Here is a 16,667-nt window from a genome sequence, read left to right as displayed (position 1 = left end):
CGGGCCGCGCCGCCCATTGGCCGAGCGCTCACGTCAATCAACGCCACAAGCCTCCGACGCCGCCGCGATTGGCCCGAGCGTCCCTGCTTCGATCCCGCCTCTGTCGCGTCACGACGGCTCACGTCAATCAACGACCGCGAGTCCGCGCGCCGGGCCCCGCCCCCCCCCCCCTCTCTGACGTCGGACGCGCCCCGCCCGCGCGATTGGCCCGAAAGCAAAGCGCTCGCTACCTGTCCATCAAACGGGGGCCGGGCCGCGATTGGTCGCAGGCCAGCCGCCGCTTCCCCCGCCCCCTTTTCCCTTTCGCTCCGCTCCCCCCCCCCCCCCCGCCCGCTCCCTCCCGCTCTGACGTCACGGTCGCTGCGGCCATTGGTCGGGGCGCGCCTGTCAGTCCAGGCGGCAGGCGGCGCGCTGATTGGTGGACGCGGGCGCCATCTCTTTTCCCCCACCACCCACACGGCCCCCCAAGGTCCCGCCCCCCCCCCCGTCAATCAAGTCAGCGCGGCGGCGCCCCGTGATTGGTGGAAGAAGGCGGACAGGCGCCCGGTGATTGGCGGAGGCGGCTGTCAGTCAGTCACGGGGGGGGGAAGGAGAGGGAGAAAGGGGGCGGCGGCTTCCGAGCCACACACAGAGCGAGAGAGAGAGAGAGAGAGACAACAAGAGGAGAGAGAGAGAGAGAGAGGCCCGGGCCTGGGATACAGGCACAGGGAGAGGCCGGGGACTGAGACACAGGCCGCAGGCCCCAGGCCCCAGGGGCAGGCCATGGGCCGCAGGGGCAGGTAACTGGGCCGGGCCTAATAATGGGGCAAATAATGGGGCAAGTGTTGGGCTCAGATTGGGGCAAGTGTTGGGCACAGATTGGAGTAAATGTTGGGCTCAGATTGGGGCAAGTGTTGGGCTCAGATTGGGGCAAATGTTGGGCTCAGATTGGAGTAAATGTTGGGCTCAGATTGGGGCAAGTGTTGGGCTCAGATTGGGGCAAATGTTGGGCTCAGATTGGGGCAAGTGTTGGGCACAGATTGGGGCAAGTGTTGGGCACAGATTGGAGTAAATGTTGGGCTCAGATTGGGGCAAGTGTTGGGCTCAGATTGGGGCAAGTGTTGGGCACAGATTGGAGTAAATGTTGGGCACAGATTGGGGCAAATGTTGGGCTCAGATTGGGGTAAATGTTGGGCACAGATTGGGGTAAATGTTGGGCTCAGATTGGGGTAAATGTTGGGCTCAGATTGGGGCAAGTGTTGGGCACAGATTGGGGTAAATGTTGGGCACAGATTGGAGTAAATGTTGGGCTCAGATTGGGGCAAATGTTGGGCTCAGATTGGGGCAATTGTTGGGCACAGATTGGGGCAAATGTTGGGCTCAGATTGGGGCAAGTGTTGGGCACAGATTGGGGCAAATGTTGGGCACAGATTGGGGCAAATGTTGGGCACAGATTGGGGCAAATGTTGGGCTCAGATTGGGGCAAGTGTTGGGCTCAGATTGGGGCAAGTGTTGGGCTCAGATTGGGGCAAGTGTCGGGCTCAGATTGGGGCAAATGTTGGGCACAGATTGGGGCAAATGTTGGGCTCAGATTGGGGCAAGTGTTGGGCACAGATTGGGGCAAATGTTGGGCTCAGATTGGGGCAAATGTTGGGCTCAGATTGGGGCAAGTGTCGGGCTCAGATTGGGGCAAGTGTTGGGCTCAGATTGGGGCAAGTGTTGGGCACAGATTGGGGCAAGTGTTGGGCTCAGATTGGGGCAAGTGTTGGGCTCAGATTGGGGCAAATGTTGGGCTCAGATTGGGGCAAGTGTTGGGCTCAGATTGGGGCAAGTGTTGGGCTCAGATTGGGGCAAGTGTTGGGCACAGATTCGGGCAAATGTTGGGCTCAGATTGGGGCAAGTGTTGGGCTCAGATTGGGGCAAGTGTTGGGCTCAGATTGGGGCAAGTGTTGGGCACAGATTGGGGCAAATGTTGGGCTCAGATTGGGGCAAGTGTTGGGCACAGATTGGGGCAAATGTTGGGCTCAGATTGGGGCAAGTGTTGGGCTCAGATTGGGGCAAATGTTGGGCTCAGATTGGGGCAAGTGTTGGGCTCAGATTGGGGCAAATGTTGGGCTCAGATTGGGGCAAGTGTTGGGCTCAGATTGGGGCAAGTGTTGGGCTCAGATTGGGGCAAATGTTGGGCTCAGATTGGGGCAAGTGTTGGGCTCAGATTGGGGCAAGTGTTGGGCTCAGATTGGGGCAAGTGTTGGGCACAGATTGGGGCAAGTGTTGGGCACAGATTGGGGCAAGTGTTGGGCACAGATTGGGGCAAGTGTTGGGCACAGATTGGGGCAAGTGTTGGGCTCAGATTGGGGCAAGTGTTGGGCTCAGATTGGGGCAAGTGTTGGGCACAGATTGGGGCAAGTGTTGGGCTCAGATTGGGGCAAGTGTTGGGCACAGATTGGGGCAAGTGTTGGGCACAGATTGGGGCAAGTGTTGGGCTCAGATTGGGGCAAATGTTGGGCTCAGATTGGGGCAAATGTTGGGCTCAGATTGGGGCAAATGTTGGGCACAGATTGGGGCAACTGTTGGGCACAGATTGGGGCAAGTGTTGGGCTCAGATTGGGGCAAATGTTGGACTCAGATTGGGGCAAGTGTTGGGCACAGATTGGGGCAAGTGTTGGGCACAGATTGGGGTAACTGTTGGGCACAGATTGGGGCAAATGTTGGGGTCAGATTGGGGTAACTGTTGGGGTCAGATTGGGGCAAGTGTTGGGGTCAGATTGGGGCAAGTGTTGGGCTCAGATTGGGGCAAATGTTGGGCTCAATTGGGGCAAGTGTTGGGCTCAGATTGGGGCAAATGTTGGGCTCAGATTGGGGCAAGTGTTGGGCTCAGATTGGGGCAAATGTTGGGCACAGTTTGGGGCAAGTGTTGGGGGGGGGAGATTGGGGCAAATGTTGGGCACAGATTGGGGCAAGTGTTGGGGGGGAGATTGGGGCAAATGTTGGGCACAGATTGGGGCAAGTGCTGGGGAGATTGGGGCAAATGTTGGGCACAGATTGGGGTAAATGTTGGGCACAGATTGGGATAAATGTTGGGCTCAGATTGGGGCAAATGTTGGGCTCAGTTTGGGGCAAGTGTTGGGCACAGTTTGGGGCAAGTGTTGGGCTCAGATTGGGGTAACAGTTGGGCTCAGATTGGGGCAAGTGTTGGGCACAGATTGGGGCAAGTGTTGGGCACAGATTGGGGCAAATGTTGGGCTCAGATTGGGGTAACAGTTGGGCTCAGATTGGGGCAAGTGTTGGGCACAGATTGGGGCAAGTGTTGGGCTCAGATTGGGGCAAATGTTGGGCACAGATTGGGGCAAATGTTGGGCTCAGATTGGGGCAAGTGTTGGGGGGGTGAGTGCGGCAAATGTTGGGGGGGTGAGTGGGGCAAATGTTGGGCACAGATTGGGGTAAATGTTGGGCACAGATTGGGGCAAATGTTGGGCACAGATTGGGGCAAATGTTGGGGGGAGAGTGGGGCAAATGTTGGGCACAGATTGAGGCAAATGTTGGGCTGAGATTGGGGCAAATGTTGGGCACAGTTTGGGGCAAATGTTGGGCACAGATTGGGGCAAGTGTTGGGCACAGATTGGGGCAAGTGTTGGGCACAGATTGGGGCAAATGTTGGGCACAGATTGGGGCAAGTGTTGGGCTCAGATTGGGGCAAATGTTGGGCTCAGATTGGGGCAAATGTTGGGCTCAGATTGGAGCAAATGTTGGGCACAGATTGGGGCAAGTGTTGGGCACAGATTGGGGAAAGTGTTGGGCTCAGATTGGGGTAAGTGTTGGGGGGGAGATTGGTGCAAATGTTGGGCACAGATTGGGGCAAATGTTGGGCTCATATTGGGGCAAATGTAGGGCTCAGATTGGGGCAAGTGTTGGGCACAGATTGGGGTAAATGTTGGGCACAGATTGGGGCAAATGTTGGGCACAGATTGGGGCAAATGTTGGGGGGAGATTGGGGCAAATGTTGGGCACAGATTGGGGCAAATGTTGGGCTGAGATTGGGGCAAATGTTGGGCACAGATTGGGGCAAATGTTGGGCACAGACTGGGGCAAGTGTTGGGCACAGATTGGGGCAAGTGTTGGGCACAGATTGAGGCAAATGTTGGGCTCAGATTGGGGCAAATGTTGGGCACAGATTGGGGCAAGTGTTGGGCTCAGATTGGGGCAAATGTTGGGCTCAGATTGGGGCAAATGTTGGGCTCAGATTGGGGCAAGTGTTGGGCACAGATTGGGGCAAGTGTTGGGCACAGATTGGGGCAAGTGTTGGGCTCAGATTGGGGCAAATGTTGGGCTCAGATTGGGGCAAATGTTGGGCTCAGATTGGGGCAAGTGTTGGGCACAGATTGGGGCAAGTGTTGGGCACAGATTGGGGCAAGTGTTGGGGGGGGAGATTGGGGCAAGTGTTGGGCTCAGATTGGGGCAAGTGTTGGGCTCAGATTGGGGCAAGTGTTGGGCTCTGATTGGGGCAAATGTTGGGCACAGATTGGGGCAAGTGTTGGGGGGGGAGATTGTGGCAAGTGTTGGGGGGGGGGATTGGGGCAAATGTTGGGCTCAGATTGGGGCAAGTGTTGGGCACAGATTGGGGCAAGTGTTGGGGGGGGAGATTGGGGCAAGTGTTGGGCTCAGATTGGGGCAAATGTTGGGCACAGATTGGGGCAAGTGTTGGGGGGGGAGATTGGGGCAAATGTTGGGCACAGATTGGGGCAAGTGTTGGGCTCAGATTGGGGCAAATGTTGGGCACAGATTGGGGCAAATGTTGGGGGGAGATTGGGGCAAATGTTGGGCACAGATTGGGGCAAGTGTTGGGGGGGAGATTGGGGCAAATGTTGGGCACAGATTGGGGCAAGTGTTGGGCTCAGATTGGGGCAAGTGTTGGGGGGGTGAGTGCGGCAAATGTTGGGGGGGTGAGTGGGGCAAATGTTGGGCACAGATTGGGGTAAATGTTGGGCACATATTGGGGCAAATGTTGGGCACAGATTGGGGCAAATGTTGGGGGGAGAGTGGGGCAAATGTTGGGCACAGATTGGGGCAACTGTTGGGCTGAGATTGGGGCAAATGTTGGGCACAGATTGGGGCAAATGTTGGGCACAGATTGGGGCAAATGTTGGGGGGAGAGTGGGGTAAATGTTGGACACAGATTGGGGCAAGTGTTGGGGGGGGGAGATTGGGGCAAATGTTGGGCACAGATTGGGGCAAGTGTTGGGCTCAGATTGGGGCAAATGTTGGGCACAGTTTGGGGCAAATGTTGGGGGGAGATTGGGGCAAATGTTGGGCACAGATTGGGGCAAGTGTTGGGGGGTGATTGGGGCAAATGTTGGGCACAGATTGGGGCAAGTGTTGGGGAGATTGGGGCAAATGTTGGGCACAGATTGGGGTAAATGTTGGGCACAGATTGGGATAAATGTTGGGCTCAGATTGGGGCAAGTGTTGGGCACTGATTGGGGTAACAGTTGGGCTCAGATTGGGGTAACAGTTGGGCTCAGATTGGGGCAAGTGTTGGGCACAGATTGGGGCAGGTGTTGGGCTCAGATTGGGGCAAGTGTTGGGCTCAGAATGGGGCAAGTGTTGGGCACAGATTGGGGCAAATGTTGGGCTCAGATTGGGGCAAATGTTGGGCTCAGATTTGGGCAAATGTTGGGCTCAGATTGGGGCAAGTGTTGGGGGGGTGAGTGCGGCAAATGTTGGGGGGTGAGTGGGGCAAATGTTGGGCACAGATTGGGGCAAATGTTGGGCACAGATTGGGGCAAATGTTGGGCACAGATTGGGGCAAATGTTGGGGGGAGAGTGGGGCAAATGTTGGGCACAGATTGGGGCAAATGTTGGGCTGAGATTCGGGCAAATGTTGGGCACAGATTGGGGCAAATGTTGGGCACAGATTGGGGCAAGTGTTGGGCACAGATTGGGGCAAATGTTGGGCTCAGATTGGGGCAAATGTTGGGCACAGATTGGGGCAAGTGTTGGGCTCAGATTGGGGCAAATGTTGGGCTCAGATTGGGGCAAATGTTGGGCACAGATTGGGGCAAATGTTGGGCACAGATTGGGGCAAGTGTTGGGCACAGATTGGGGCAAGTGTTGGGCTCAGATTGGGGCAAGTGTTGGGCTCAGATTGGGGCAAATGTTGGGCTCAGATTGGGGAAAGTGTTGGGCACAGATTGGGGCAAATGTTGGGCACAGATTGGGGCAAGTGTTGGGCTCAGATTGGGGCAAGTGTTGGGCTCAGATTGGGGCAAGTGTTGGGCTCAGATTGGGGCAAGTGTTGGGCTCAGATTGGGGCAAGTGTTGGGCTCAGATTGGGGCAAGTGTTGGGCTCAGATTGGGGCAAGTGTTGGGCTCAGATTGGGGCAAGTGTTGGGCTCAGATTGGGGCAAGTGTTGGGCTCAGATTGGGGCAAGTGTTGGGCTCAGATTGGGGCAAGTGTTGGGCTCAGATTGGGGCAAGTGTTGGGCTCAGATTGGGGCAAATGTTGGGCTCAGATTGGGGCAAGTGTTGGGCACAGATTGGGGCAAGTGTCGGGCTCAGATTGGGGCAAATGTCGGGCACAGATTGGGGCAAATGTTGGGCACAGATTGGGGCAAATGTTGGGCACAGATTGGGGCAAGTGTTGGGGGGGGAGATTGGGGCAAGTGTTGGGCTCAGATTGGGGCAAGTGTTGGGCTCAGATTGGGGCAAGTGTTGGGCTCAGATTGGGGCAAATGCTGGGCTCAGTTTGGGGCAAGTGTTGGGCTCAGATTGGGGCAAATGTTGGGCTCAGATTGGGGCAAGTGTTGGGCACAGATTGGGGCAAGTGTTGGGCTCAGATTGGGGCAAATGTTGGGCTCAGATTGGGGCAAGTGTTGGGCACAGATTGGGGCAAGTGTTGGGCTCAGATTGGGGCAAATGTTGGGCTCAGATTGGGGCAAGTGTTGGGCACAGATTGGGGCAAGTGTTGGGCTCAGATTGGGGCAAGTGTTGGGCTCAGATTGGGGCAAGTGTTGGGCTCAGATTGGGGCAAATGTTGGGCACAGATTGGGGCAAGTGTTGGGCACAGATTGGGGCAAGTGTTGGGCTCAGATTGGGGCAAATGTTGGGCTCAGATTGGGGCAAATGTTGGGCTCAGATTGGGGCAAGTGTTGGGCACAGATTGGGGCAAGTGTTGGGCTCAGATTGGGGCAAGTGTTGGGCTCAGATTGGGGCAAGTGTTGGGCTCAGATTGGGGCAAATGTTGGGCACAGATTGGGGCAAGTGTTGGGCACAGATTGGGGCAAGTGTTGGGCTCAGATTGGGGCAAATGTTGGGCTCAGATTGGGGCAAATGTTGGGCTCAGATTGGGGTAAATGTTGGGCACAGATTGGGGCAGGTGTTGGGCTCAGATTGGGGCATGTATTGGGCTCAGATTGGGGCAAGTGTTGGGCTCAGAATGGGGCAAGTGTTGGGCACAGATTGGGGCAAATGTTGGGCTCAGATTGGGGCAAATGTTGGGCTCAGATTTGGGCAAATGTTGGGCTCAGATTGGGGCAAGTGTTGGGGGGGTGAGTGCGGCAAATGTTGGGGGGTGAGTGGGGCAAATGTTGGGCACAGATTGGGGTAAATGTTGGGCACAGATTGGGGCAAATGTTGGGCACAGATTGGGGCAAATGTTGGGGGGAGAGTGGGGCAAATGTTGGGCACAGATTGGGGCAAATGTTGGGCTGAGATTGGGGCAAATGTTGGGCACAGATTGGGGCAAATGTTGGGCACAGATTGGGGCAAGTGTTGGGCACAGATTGGGGCAAATGTTGGGCTCAGATTGGGGCAAATGTTGGGCACAGATTGGGGCAAGTGTTGGGCTCAGATTGGGGCAAATGTTGGGCTCAGATTGGGGCAAATGTTGGGCTCAGATTGGGGCAAATGTTGGGCACAGATTGGGGCAAGTGTTGGGCACAGATTGGGGCAAGTGTTGGGCACAGATTGGGGCAAGTGTTGGGCTCAGATTGGGGCAAGTGTTGGGCTCAGATTGGGGCAAATGTTGGGCTCAGATTGGGGAAAGTGTTGGGCACAGATTGGGGTAAATGTTGGGCACAGATTGGGGCAAATGTTGGGCACAGATTGGGGCAAGTGTTGGGCTCAGATTGGGGCAAATGTTGGGCACAGATTGGGGCAAGTGTTGGGCACAGATTGGGGCAAGTGTTGGGCTCAGATTGGGGCAAGTGTTGTGCTCAGATTGGGGCAAATGTTGGGCTCAGATTGGGGCAAGTGTTGGGCTCAGATTGGGGCAAGTGTTGGGCTCAGATTGGGGCAAGTGTTGGGCTCAGATTGGGGCAAGTGTTGGGCTCAGATTGGGGCAAGTGTTGGGCTCAGATTGGGGCAAATGTTGGGCTCAGATTGGGGCAAGTGTTGGGCACAGATTGGGGCAAGTGTCGGGCTCAGATTGGGGCAAATGTTGGGCACAGATTGGGGCAAATGTTGGGCACAGATTGGGGCAAATGTTGGGCACAGATTGGGGCAAGTGTTGGGGGGGGAGATTGGGGCAAGTGTTGGGCTCAGATTGGGGCAAGTGTTGGGCTCAGATTGGGGCAAGTGTTGGGCTCAGATTGGGGCAAATGCTGGGCTCAGTTTGGGGCAAGTGTTGGGCTCAGATTGGGGCAAATGTTGGGCTCAGATTGGGGCAAGTGTTGGGCACAGATTGGGGCAAGTGTTGGGCTCAGATTGGGGCAAATGTTGGGCTCAGATTGGGGCAAGTGTTGGGCACAGATTGGGGCAAGTGTTGGGCTCAGATTGGGGCAAATGTTGGGCTCAGATTGGGGCAAGTGTTGGGCACAGATTGGGGCAAGTGTTGGGCTCAGATTGGGGCAAGTGTTGGGCTCAGATTGGGGCAAATGTTGGGCACAGATTGGGGCAAGTGTTGGGCACAGATTGGGGCAAGTGTTGGGCTCAGATTGGGGCAAATGTTGGGCTCAGATTGGGGCAAATGTTGGGCTCAGATTGGGGTAAATGTTGGGCACAGATTGGGGCAACTGTTGGGCACAGATTGGGGCAAGTGTTGGGCTCAGATTGGGGCAAATGTTGGACTCAGATTGGGGCAAGTGTTGGGCACAGATTGGGGCAAGTGTTGGGCACAGATTGGGGTAACTGTTGGGCACAGATTGGGGCAAATGTTGGGGTCAGATTGGGGTAACTGTTGGGGTCAGATTGGGGCAAGTGTTGGGGTCAGATTGGGGCAAGTGTTGGGCTCAGATTGGGGCAAATGTTGGGCTCAGATTGGGGCAAGTGTTGGGCTCAGATTGGGGCAAATGTTGGGCTCAGATTGGGGCAAGTGTTGGGCTCAGATTGGGGCAAATGTTGGGCACAGTTTGGGGCAAGTGTTGGGGGGGGGGAGATTGGGGCAAATGTTGGGCACAGATTGGGGCAAGTGTTGGGCTCAGATTGGGGCAAATGTTGGGCACAGATTGGGGCAAATGTTGGGGGGAGATTGGGGCAAATGTTGGGCACAGATTGGGGCAAGTGTTGGGGGGGAGATTGGGGCAAATGTTGGGCACAGATTGGGGCAAGTGTTGGGGGGGAGATTGGGGCAAATGTTGGGCACAGATTGGGGCAAGTGCTGGGGAGATTGGGGCAAATGTTGGGCACAGATTGGGGTAAATGTTGGGCACAGATTGGGATAAATGTTGGGCTCAGATTGGGGCAAATGTTGGGCTCAGTTTGGGGCAAGTGTTGGGCACAGTTTGGGGAAAGTGTTGGGCTCAGATTGGGGTAACAGTTGGGCTCAGATTGGGGCAAGTGTTGGGCACAGATTGGGGCAAGTGTTGGGCACAGATTGGGGCAAATGTTGGGCTCAGATTGGGGTAACAGTTGGGCTCAGATTGGGGCAAGTGTTGGGCACAGATTGGGGCAAGTGTTGGGCTCAGATTGGGGCAAGTGTTGGGCTCAGATTGGGGCAAGTGTTGGGCTCAGATTGGGGCAAGTGTTGGGCTCAGATTGGGGCAAGTGTTGGGCACAGATTGGGGCAAGTGTTGGGCACAGATTGGGGCAAATGTTGGGCACAGATTGGGGCAAATGTTGGGCTCAGATTTGGGCAAATGTTGGGCTCAGATTGGGGCAAATGTTGGGCTCAGATTGGGGCAAGTGTTGGGGGGGTGAGTGCGGCAAATGTTGGGGGGGTGAGTGGGGCAAATGTTGGGCACAGATTGGGGTAAATGTTGGGCACAGATTGGGGCAAATGTTGGGCACAGATTGGGGCAAATGTTGGGGGGAGAGTGGGGCAAATGTTGGGCACAGATTGGGGCAAATGTTGGGCTGAGATTGGGGCAAATGTTGGGCACAGATTGGGGCAAGTGTTGGGCACAGATTGGGGCAAGTGTTGGGCACAGATTGGGGCAAGTGTTGGGCACAGATTGGGGCAAATGTTGGGCACAGATTGGGGCAAGTGTTGGGCTCAGATTGGGGCAAATGTTGGGCTCAGATTGGGGCAAATGTTGGGCTCAGATTGGAGCAAATGTTGGGCACAGATTGGGGCAAGTGTTGGGCACAGATTGGGGAAAGTGTTGGGCTCAGATTGGGGCAAGTGTTGGGCTCAGATTGGGGCAAATGTTGGGCTCAGATTGGGGAAAGTGTTGGGCACAGATTGGGGTAAATGTTGGGCACAGATTGGGGCAAATGTTGGGCACAGATTGGGGCAAGTGTTGGGCACAGATTGGGGCAAATGTTGGGCTCAGATTGGGGTAAGTGTTGGGGGGGAGATTGGGGCAAATGTTGGGCACAGATTGGGGCAAATGTTGGGCTCATATTGGGGCAAATGTAGGGCTCAGATTGGGGCAAGTGTTGGGCACAGATTGGGGTAAATGTTGGGCACAGATTGGGGCAAATGTTGGGCACAGATTGGGGCAAATGTTGGGGGGAGATTGGGGCAAATGTTGGGCACAGATTGGGGCAAATGTTGGGCTGAGATTGGGGCAAATGTTGGGCACAGATTGGGGCAAATGTTGGGCACAGACTGGGGCAAGTGTTGGGCACAGATTGGGGCAAGTGTTGGGCACAGATTGAGGCAAATGTTGGGCTCAGATTGGGGCAAATGTTGGGCACAGATTGGGGCAAGTGTTGGGCTCAGATTGGGGCAAGTGTTGGGCTCAGATTGGGGCAAATGTTGGGCTCAGATTGGGGCAAATGTTGGGCTCAGATTGGGGCAAATGTTGGGCTCAGTTTGGGGCAAATGTTGGGCTCAGATTGGGGCAAATGTTGGGCACAGATTGGGGCAAATGTTGGGCACAGATTGGGGCAAGTGTTGGGCACAGATTGGGGCAAGTGTTGGGCTCAGATTGGGGCAAATGTTGGGCACAGATTGGGGCAAGTGTTGGGCTCAGATTGGGGCAAATGTTGGGCTCAGATTGGGGCAAATGTTGGGCACAGATTGGGGCAAGTGTTGGGCTCAGATTGGGGCAAATGTTGGGCACAGATTGGGGCAAATGTTGGGCACAGATTGGGGCAAGTGTTGGGCTCAGATTGGGGCAAGTGTTGGGCACAGATTGGGGCAAATGTTGGGCACAGATTGGGGCAAGTGTTGGGCTCAGATTGGGGCAAGTGTTGGGCTCAGATTGGGGCAAGTGTTGGGCTCAGATTGGGGCAAATGTTGGGCACAGATTGGGGCAAGTGTTGGGCACAGATTGGGGCAAATGTTGGGCACAGATTGGGGCAAATGTTGGGCACAGATTGGGGTAAGTGTTGGGCACAGATTGGGGCAACTGTTGGGGACAGATTGGGGCAAGTGTTTGGCACAGATTGGGGCAAGTGTTGGGCACAGATTGGGGCAAGTGTTGGGCACAGATTGGGGCAAGTGTTGGGCACAGATTGGGGCAAATGTTGGGCACAGATTGGGGCAAATGTTGGGCACAGATTGGGGCAAGTGTTGGGCACAGATTGGGGCAAATGTTGGGCACAGATTGGGGCAAGTGTTGGGCACAGATTGGGGCAAGTGTTGGGGGGAGATTGGGGCAAATGTTGGGCTCAGATTGGGGCAAATGTTGGGCACAGATTGGGGCAAGTGTTGGGCTCAGATTGGGGCAAGTGTTGGGCACAGATTGGGGCAAATGTTGGGCACAGATTGGGGCAAGTGTTGGGCACAGATTGGGGCAAATGTTGGGCTCAGATTGGGGCAAGTGTTGGGCACAGATTGGGGCAAGTGTTGGGCTCAGATTGGGGCAAATGTTGGGCACAGATTGGGGCAAGTGTTGGGCACAGATTGGGGCAAATGTGGGGCACAGATTGGGGCAAGTGTTGGGCACAGATTGGGGTAAATGTTGGGCTCAGATTGGGGCAAATGTTGGGCTCAGATTGGGGCAAGTGTTGGGCTCAGATTAGGGCAAATGTTGGGCTCAGATTGGGGCAAGTGTTGGGCTCAGATTGGGGCAAATGTTGGGCACAGATTGGGGCAAGTGTTGGGGGGGGAGATTGGGGCAAGTGTTGGGCTTAGATTGGGGCAAGTGTTGGGCTCAGATTGGGGCAAGTGTTGGGCTCAGATTGGGGCAAATGTTGGGCACAGATTGGGGCAAGTGTTGGGGGGGGAGATTGTGGCAAGTGTTGGGGGGGGAGATTGGGGCAAATGTTGGGCTCAGATTGGGGCAAGTGTTGGGCACAGATTGGGGCAAGTGTTGGGGGGGGAGATTGGGGCAAATGTTGGGCACAGATTGGGGCAAGTGTTGGGCTCAGATTGGGGCAAATGTTGGGCACAGATTGGGGCAAATGTTGGGGGGAGATTGGGGCAAATGTTGGGCACAGATTGGGGCAAGTGTTGGGGGGGAGATTGGGGCAAATGTTGGGCACAGATTGGGGCAAGTGTTGGGCTCAGATTGGGGCAAGTGTTGGGGGGGTGAGTGCGGCAAATGTTGGGGGGGTGAGTGGGGCAAATGTTGGGCACAGATTGGGGTAAATGTTGGGCACAGATTGGGGCAAATGTTGGGCACAGATTGGGGCAAATGTTGGGGGGAGAGTGGGGCAAATGTTGGGCACAGATTGGGGCAACTGTTGGGCTGAGATTGGGGCAAATGTTGGGCACAGATTGGGGCAAATGTTGGGCACAGATTGGGGCAAATGTTGGGGGGAGAGTGGGGTAAATGTTGGGCACAGATTGGGGCAAGTGTTGGGGGGGGAGATTGGGGCAAATGTTGGGCACAGATTGGGGCAAGTGTTGGGGAGATTGGGGCAAATGTTGGGCACAGATTGGGGTAAATGTTGGGCACAGATTGGGATAAATGTTGGGCTCAGATTGGGGCAAGTGTTGGGCACTGATTGGGGTAACAGTTGGGCTCAGATTGGGGTAACAGTTGGGCTCAGATTGGGGCAAGTGTTGGGCACAGATTGGGGCAGGTGTTGGGCTCAGATTGGGGCATGTATTGGGCTCAGAATGGGGCAAGTGTTGGGCTCAGAATGGGGCAAGTGTTGGGCACAGATTGGGGCAAATGTTGGGCTCAGATTGGGGCAAATGTTGGGCTCAGATTGGGGCAAATGTTGGGCTCAGATTGGGGCAAGTGTTGGGGGGGTGAGTGCGGCAAATGTTGGGGGGTGAGTGCGGCAAATGTTGGGGGGTGAGTGGGGCAAATGTTGGGCACAGATTGGGGCAAATGTTGGGCACAGATTGGGGCAAATGTTGGGGGGAGAGTGGGGCAAATGTTGGGCACAGATTGGGGCAAATGTTGGGCTGAGATTGGGGCAAATGTTGGGCACAGATTGGGGCAAATGTTGGGCACAGATTGGGGCAAGTGTTGGGCACAGATTGGGGCAAATGTTGGGCTCAGATTGGGGCAAATGTTGGGCACAGATTGGGGCAAGTGTTGGGCTCAGATTGGGGCAAATGTTGGGCTCAGATTGGGGCAAATGTTGGGCTCAGATTGGGGCAAATGTTGGGCACAGATTGGGGCAAGTGTTGGGCACAGATTGGGGCAAGTATTGGGCTCAGATTGGGGCAAGTGTTGGGCTCAGATTGGGGCAAATGTTGGGCTCAGATTGGGGAAAGTGTTGGGCACAGATTGGGGTAAATGTTGGGCACAGATTGGGGCAAATGTTGGGCACAGATTGGGGCAAGTGTTGGGCTCAGATTGGGGCAAATGTTGGGCACAGATTGGGGCAAGTGTTGGGCACAGATTGGGGCAACTGTTGGGGGGGAGATTGGGGCAAATGTTGGGGGGAGATTGGGGTAAATGTTGGGCTCAGATTGGGGCAAATGTTGGGCTCAGATTGGGGCAAATGTAGGGCTCAGATTGGGGCAAGTGTTGGGCACAGATTGGGGCAACTGTTGGGGGGGAGATTGGGGCAAATGTTGGGCACATATTGGGGCAAGTGTTGGGGGGGAGATTGGGGCAACTGTTGGGCACAGATTGGGATAAATGTAGGGCACAGATTGGGGTAAATGTTGGGGACAGATTGGGGTAACTGTTGGGCTCAGATTGGGGCAAGTGTTGGGCACAGATTGGGGCAAATGTTGGGGTCAGATTGGGGTAACTGTTGGGGTCAGATTGGGGCAAGTGTTGGGCTCAGATTGGGGCAAATGTTGGGCTCAGATTGGGGCAAGTGTTGTGGGGGAGATTGGGGCAAATGTTGGGCACAGATTGGGGCAAATGTTGGGCTCAGATTGGGGCAAATGTTGGGCTCAGATTGGGGCAAGTGTTGGGCACAGTTTGGGGCAAGTGTTGGGGGGGAGATTGTGGCAAATGTTGGGCACAGATGGGGGCAAGTGTTGGGCACAGACTGGGGCAAATGTTGGGCACAGATTGTGGCAAATGTTGGGGGGAGATTGGGGCAAATGTTGGGCTCAGATTGGGGCAAGTGTTGGGCTCAGATTGGGGCAAGTGTTGGGCTCAGATTGGGGCAAGTGTTGGGCTCAGATTGGGGCAAGTGTTGGGCTCAGATTGGGGCAAGTGTTGGGCTCAGATTGGGGCAAGTGTTGGGCTCAGATTGGGGCAAGTGTTGGGCTCAGATTGGGGAAAGTGTTGGGCACAGATTGGGGTAAATGTTGGGCACAGATTGGGGCAAATGTTGGGCACAGATTGGGGCAAGTGTTGGGCTCAGATTGGGGCAAATGTTGGGCACAGATTGGGGCAAGTGTTGGGCACAGATTGGGGCAAATGTTGGGCTCAGATTGGGGTAAGTGTTGGGGGGGAGATTGGGGCAAATGTTGGGGGGAGATTGGGGTAAATGTTGGGCTCAGATTGGGGCAAATGTTGGGCTCAGATTGGGGCAAATGTAGGGCTCAGATTGGGGCAAGTGTTGGGCACAGATTGGGGCAAGTGTTGGGGGGGAGATTGGGGCAAATGTTGGGCACAGATTGGGGCAAGTGTTGGGGGGGAGATTGGGGCAACTGTTGGGCACAGATTGGGGTAAATGTTGGGCACAGATTGGGGTAACTGTTGGGCACAGATTGGGGTAACTGTTGGGCTCAGATTGGGGCAAGCGTTGGGCACAGATTGGGGCAAATGTTGGGCTCAGATTGGGGTAACTGTTGGGGTCAGATTGGGGCAAGTGTTGGGCTCAGATTGGGGCAAATGTTGGGCTCAGATTGGGGCAAGTGTTGTGGGGGAGATTGGGGCAAATGTTGGGCACAGATTGGGGCAAATGTTGTGCTCAGATTGGGGCAAATGTTGGGCTCAGATTGGGGCAAGTGTTGGGCGCAGTTTGGGGCAAGTGTTGGGGGGGAGATTGTGGCAAATGTTGGGCACAGATGGGGGCAAGTGTTGGGCACAGACTGGGGCAAATGTTGGGCACAGATTGTGGCAAATGTTGGGGGGAGATTGGGGCAAATGTTGGGCACAGATTGGGGCAAGTGTTGGGGGGGAAATTGGGGCAAATGTTGGGCACAGATTGGGGCAAGTGTTGGGGGGGAGATTGGGGCAACTGTTGGGCACAGATTGGGGTAAATGTTGGGCACAGATTGGGGTAACTGTTGGGCTCAGATTGGGGCAAGTGTTGGGCACAGATTGGGGCAAATGTTGGGGGGAGAGTGGGGCAAATGTTGGGCACAGATTGGGGCAACTGTTGGGCTGAGATTGGGGCAAATGTTGGGCACAGATGGGGGCAAATGTTGGGCACAGATTGGGGCAAATGTTGGGGGGAGTGTGGGGTAAATGTTGGGCACAGATTGGGGCAAGTGTTGGGGGGGGAGATTGGGGCAAATGTTGGGCACAGATTGGGGCAAGTGTTGGGCTCAGATTGGGGCAAATGTTGGGCACAGATTGGGGCAAATGTTGGGGGGAGATTGGGGCAAATGTTGGGCACAGATTGGGGCAAGTGTTGGGGGGAGATTGGGGCAAATGTTGGGCACAGATTGGGGCAAGTGTTGGGGGGGAGATTGGGGCAAATGTTGGGCACAGATTGGGGCAAGTGTTGGGGAGATTGGGGCAAATGTTGGGCACAGATTGGGGTAAATGTTGGGCACAGATTGAGATAAATGTTGGGCTCAGATTGGGGCAAGTGTTGGGCACTGATTGGGGTAACAGTTGGGCTCAGATTGGGGTAACAGTTGGGCTCAGATTGGGGCAAGTGTTGGGCACAGATTGGGGCAGGTGTTGGGCTCAGATTTGGGCATGTATTGGGCTCAGAATGGGGCAAGTGTTGGGCTCAGAATGGGGCAAGTGTTGGGCACAGATTGGGGCAAATGTTGGGCTCAGATTGGGGCAAATGTTGGGCTCAGATTTGGGCAAATGTTGGGCTCA

At 55.4% G+C, this 16,667-nt stretch overlaps 1 protein-coding gene across 1 annotated transcript in view; it reads left to right on the top strand.

Annotated features, from left to right (window-relative positions):
* Positions 1-650: 650 nt before the first annotated feature.
* LOC139241699 (SH2B adapter protein 1-like) overlaps positions 651-16,667 on the top strand; it is a gene marked incomplete at its 3' end in the record, with an annotated part of 98,317 nt that continues 82,300 nt past the window's right edge. Inside the window, exon 1 of the mRNA XM_070870072.1 lies at positions 651-779. The remainder of the gene's footprint in view (positions 780-16,667) is intronic.

The sequence above is a fragment of the Pristiophorus japonicus genome, unplaced genomic scaffold (genome assembly GCF_044704955.1).
Source record: "Pristiophorus japonicus isolate sPriJap1 unplaced genomic scaffold, sPriJap1.hap1 HAP1_SCAFFOLD_1121, whole genome shotgun sequence".
Lineage (NCBI taxonomy): Eukaryota > Metazoa > Chordata > Chondrichthyes > Pristiophoridae > Pristiophorus > Pristiophorus japonicus.
Note: the sequence above shows the minus strand (reverse complement) of the source record. Positions and strands in the feature narration are given on the sequence as shown.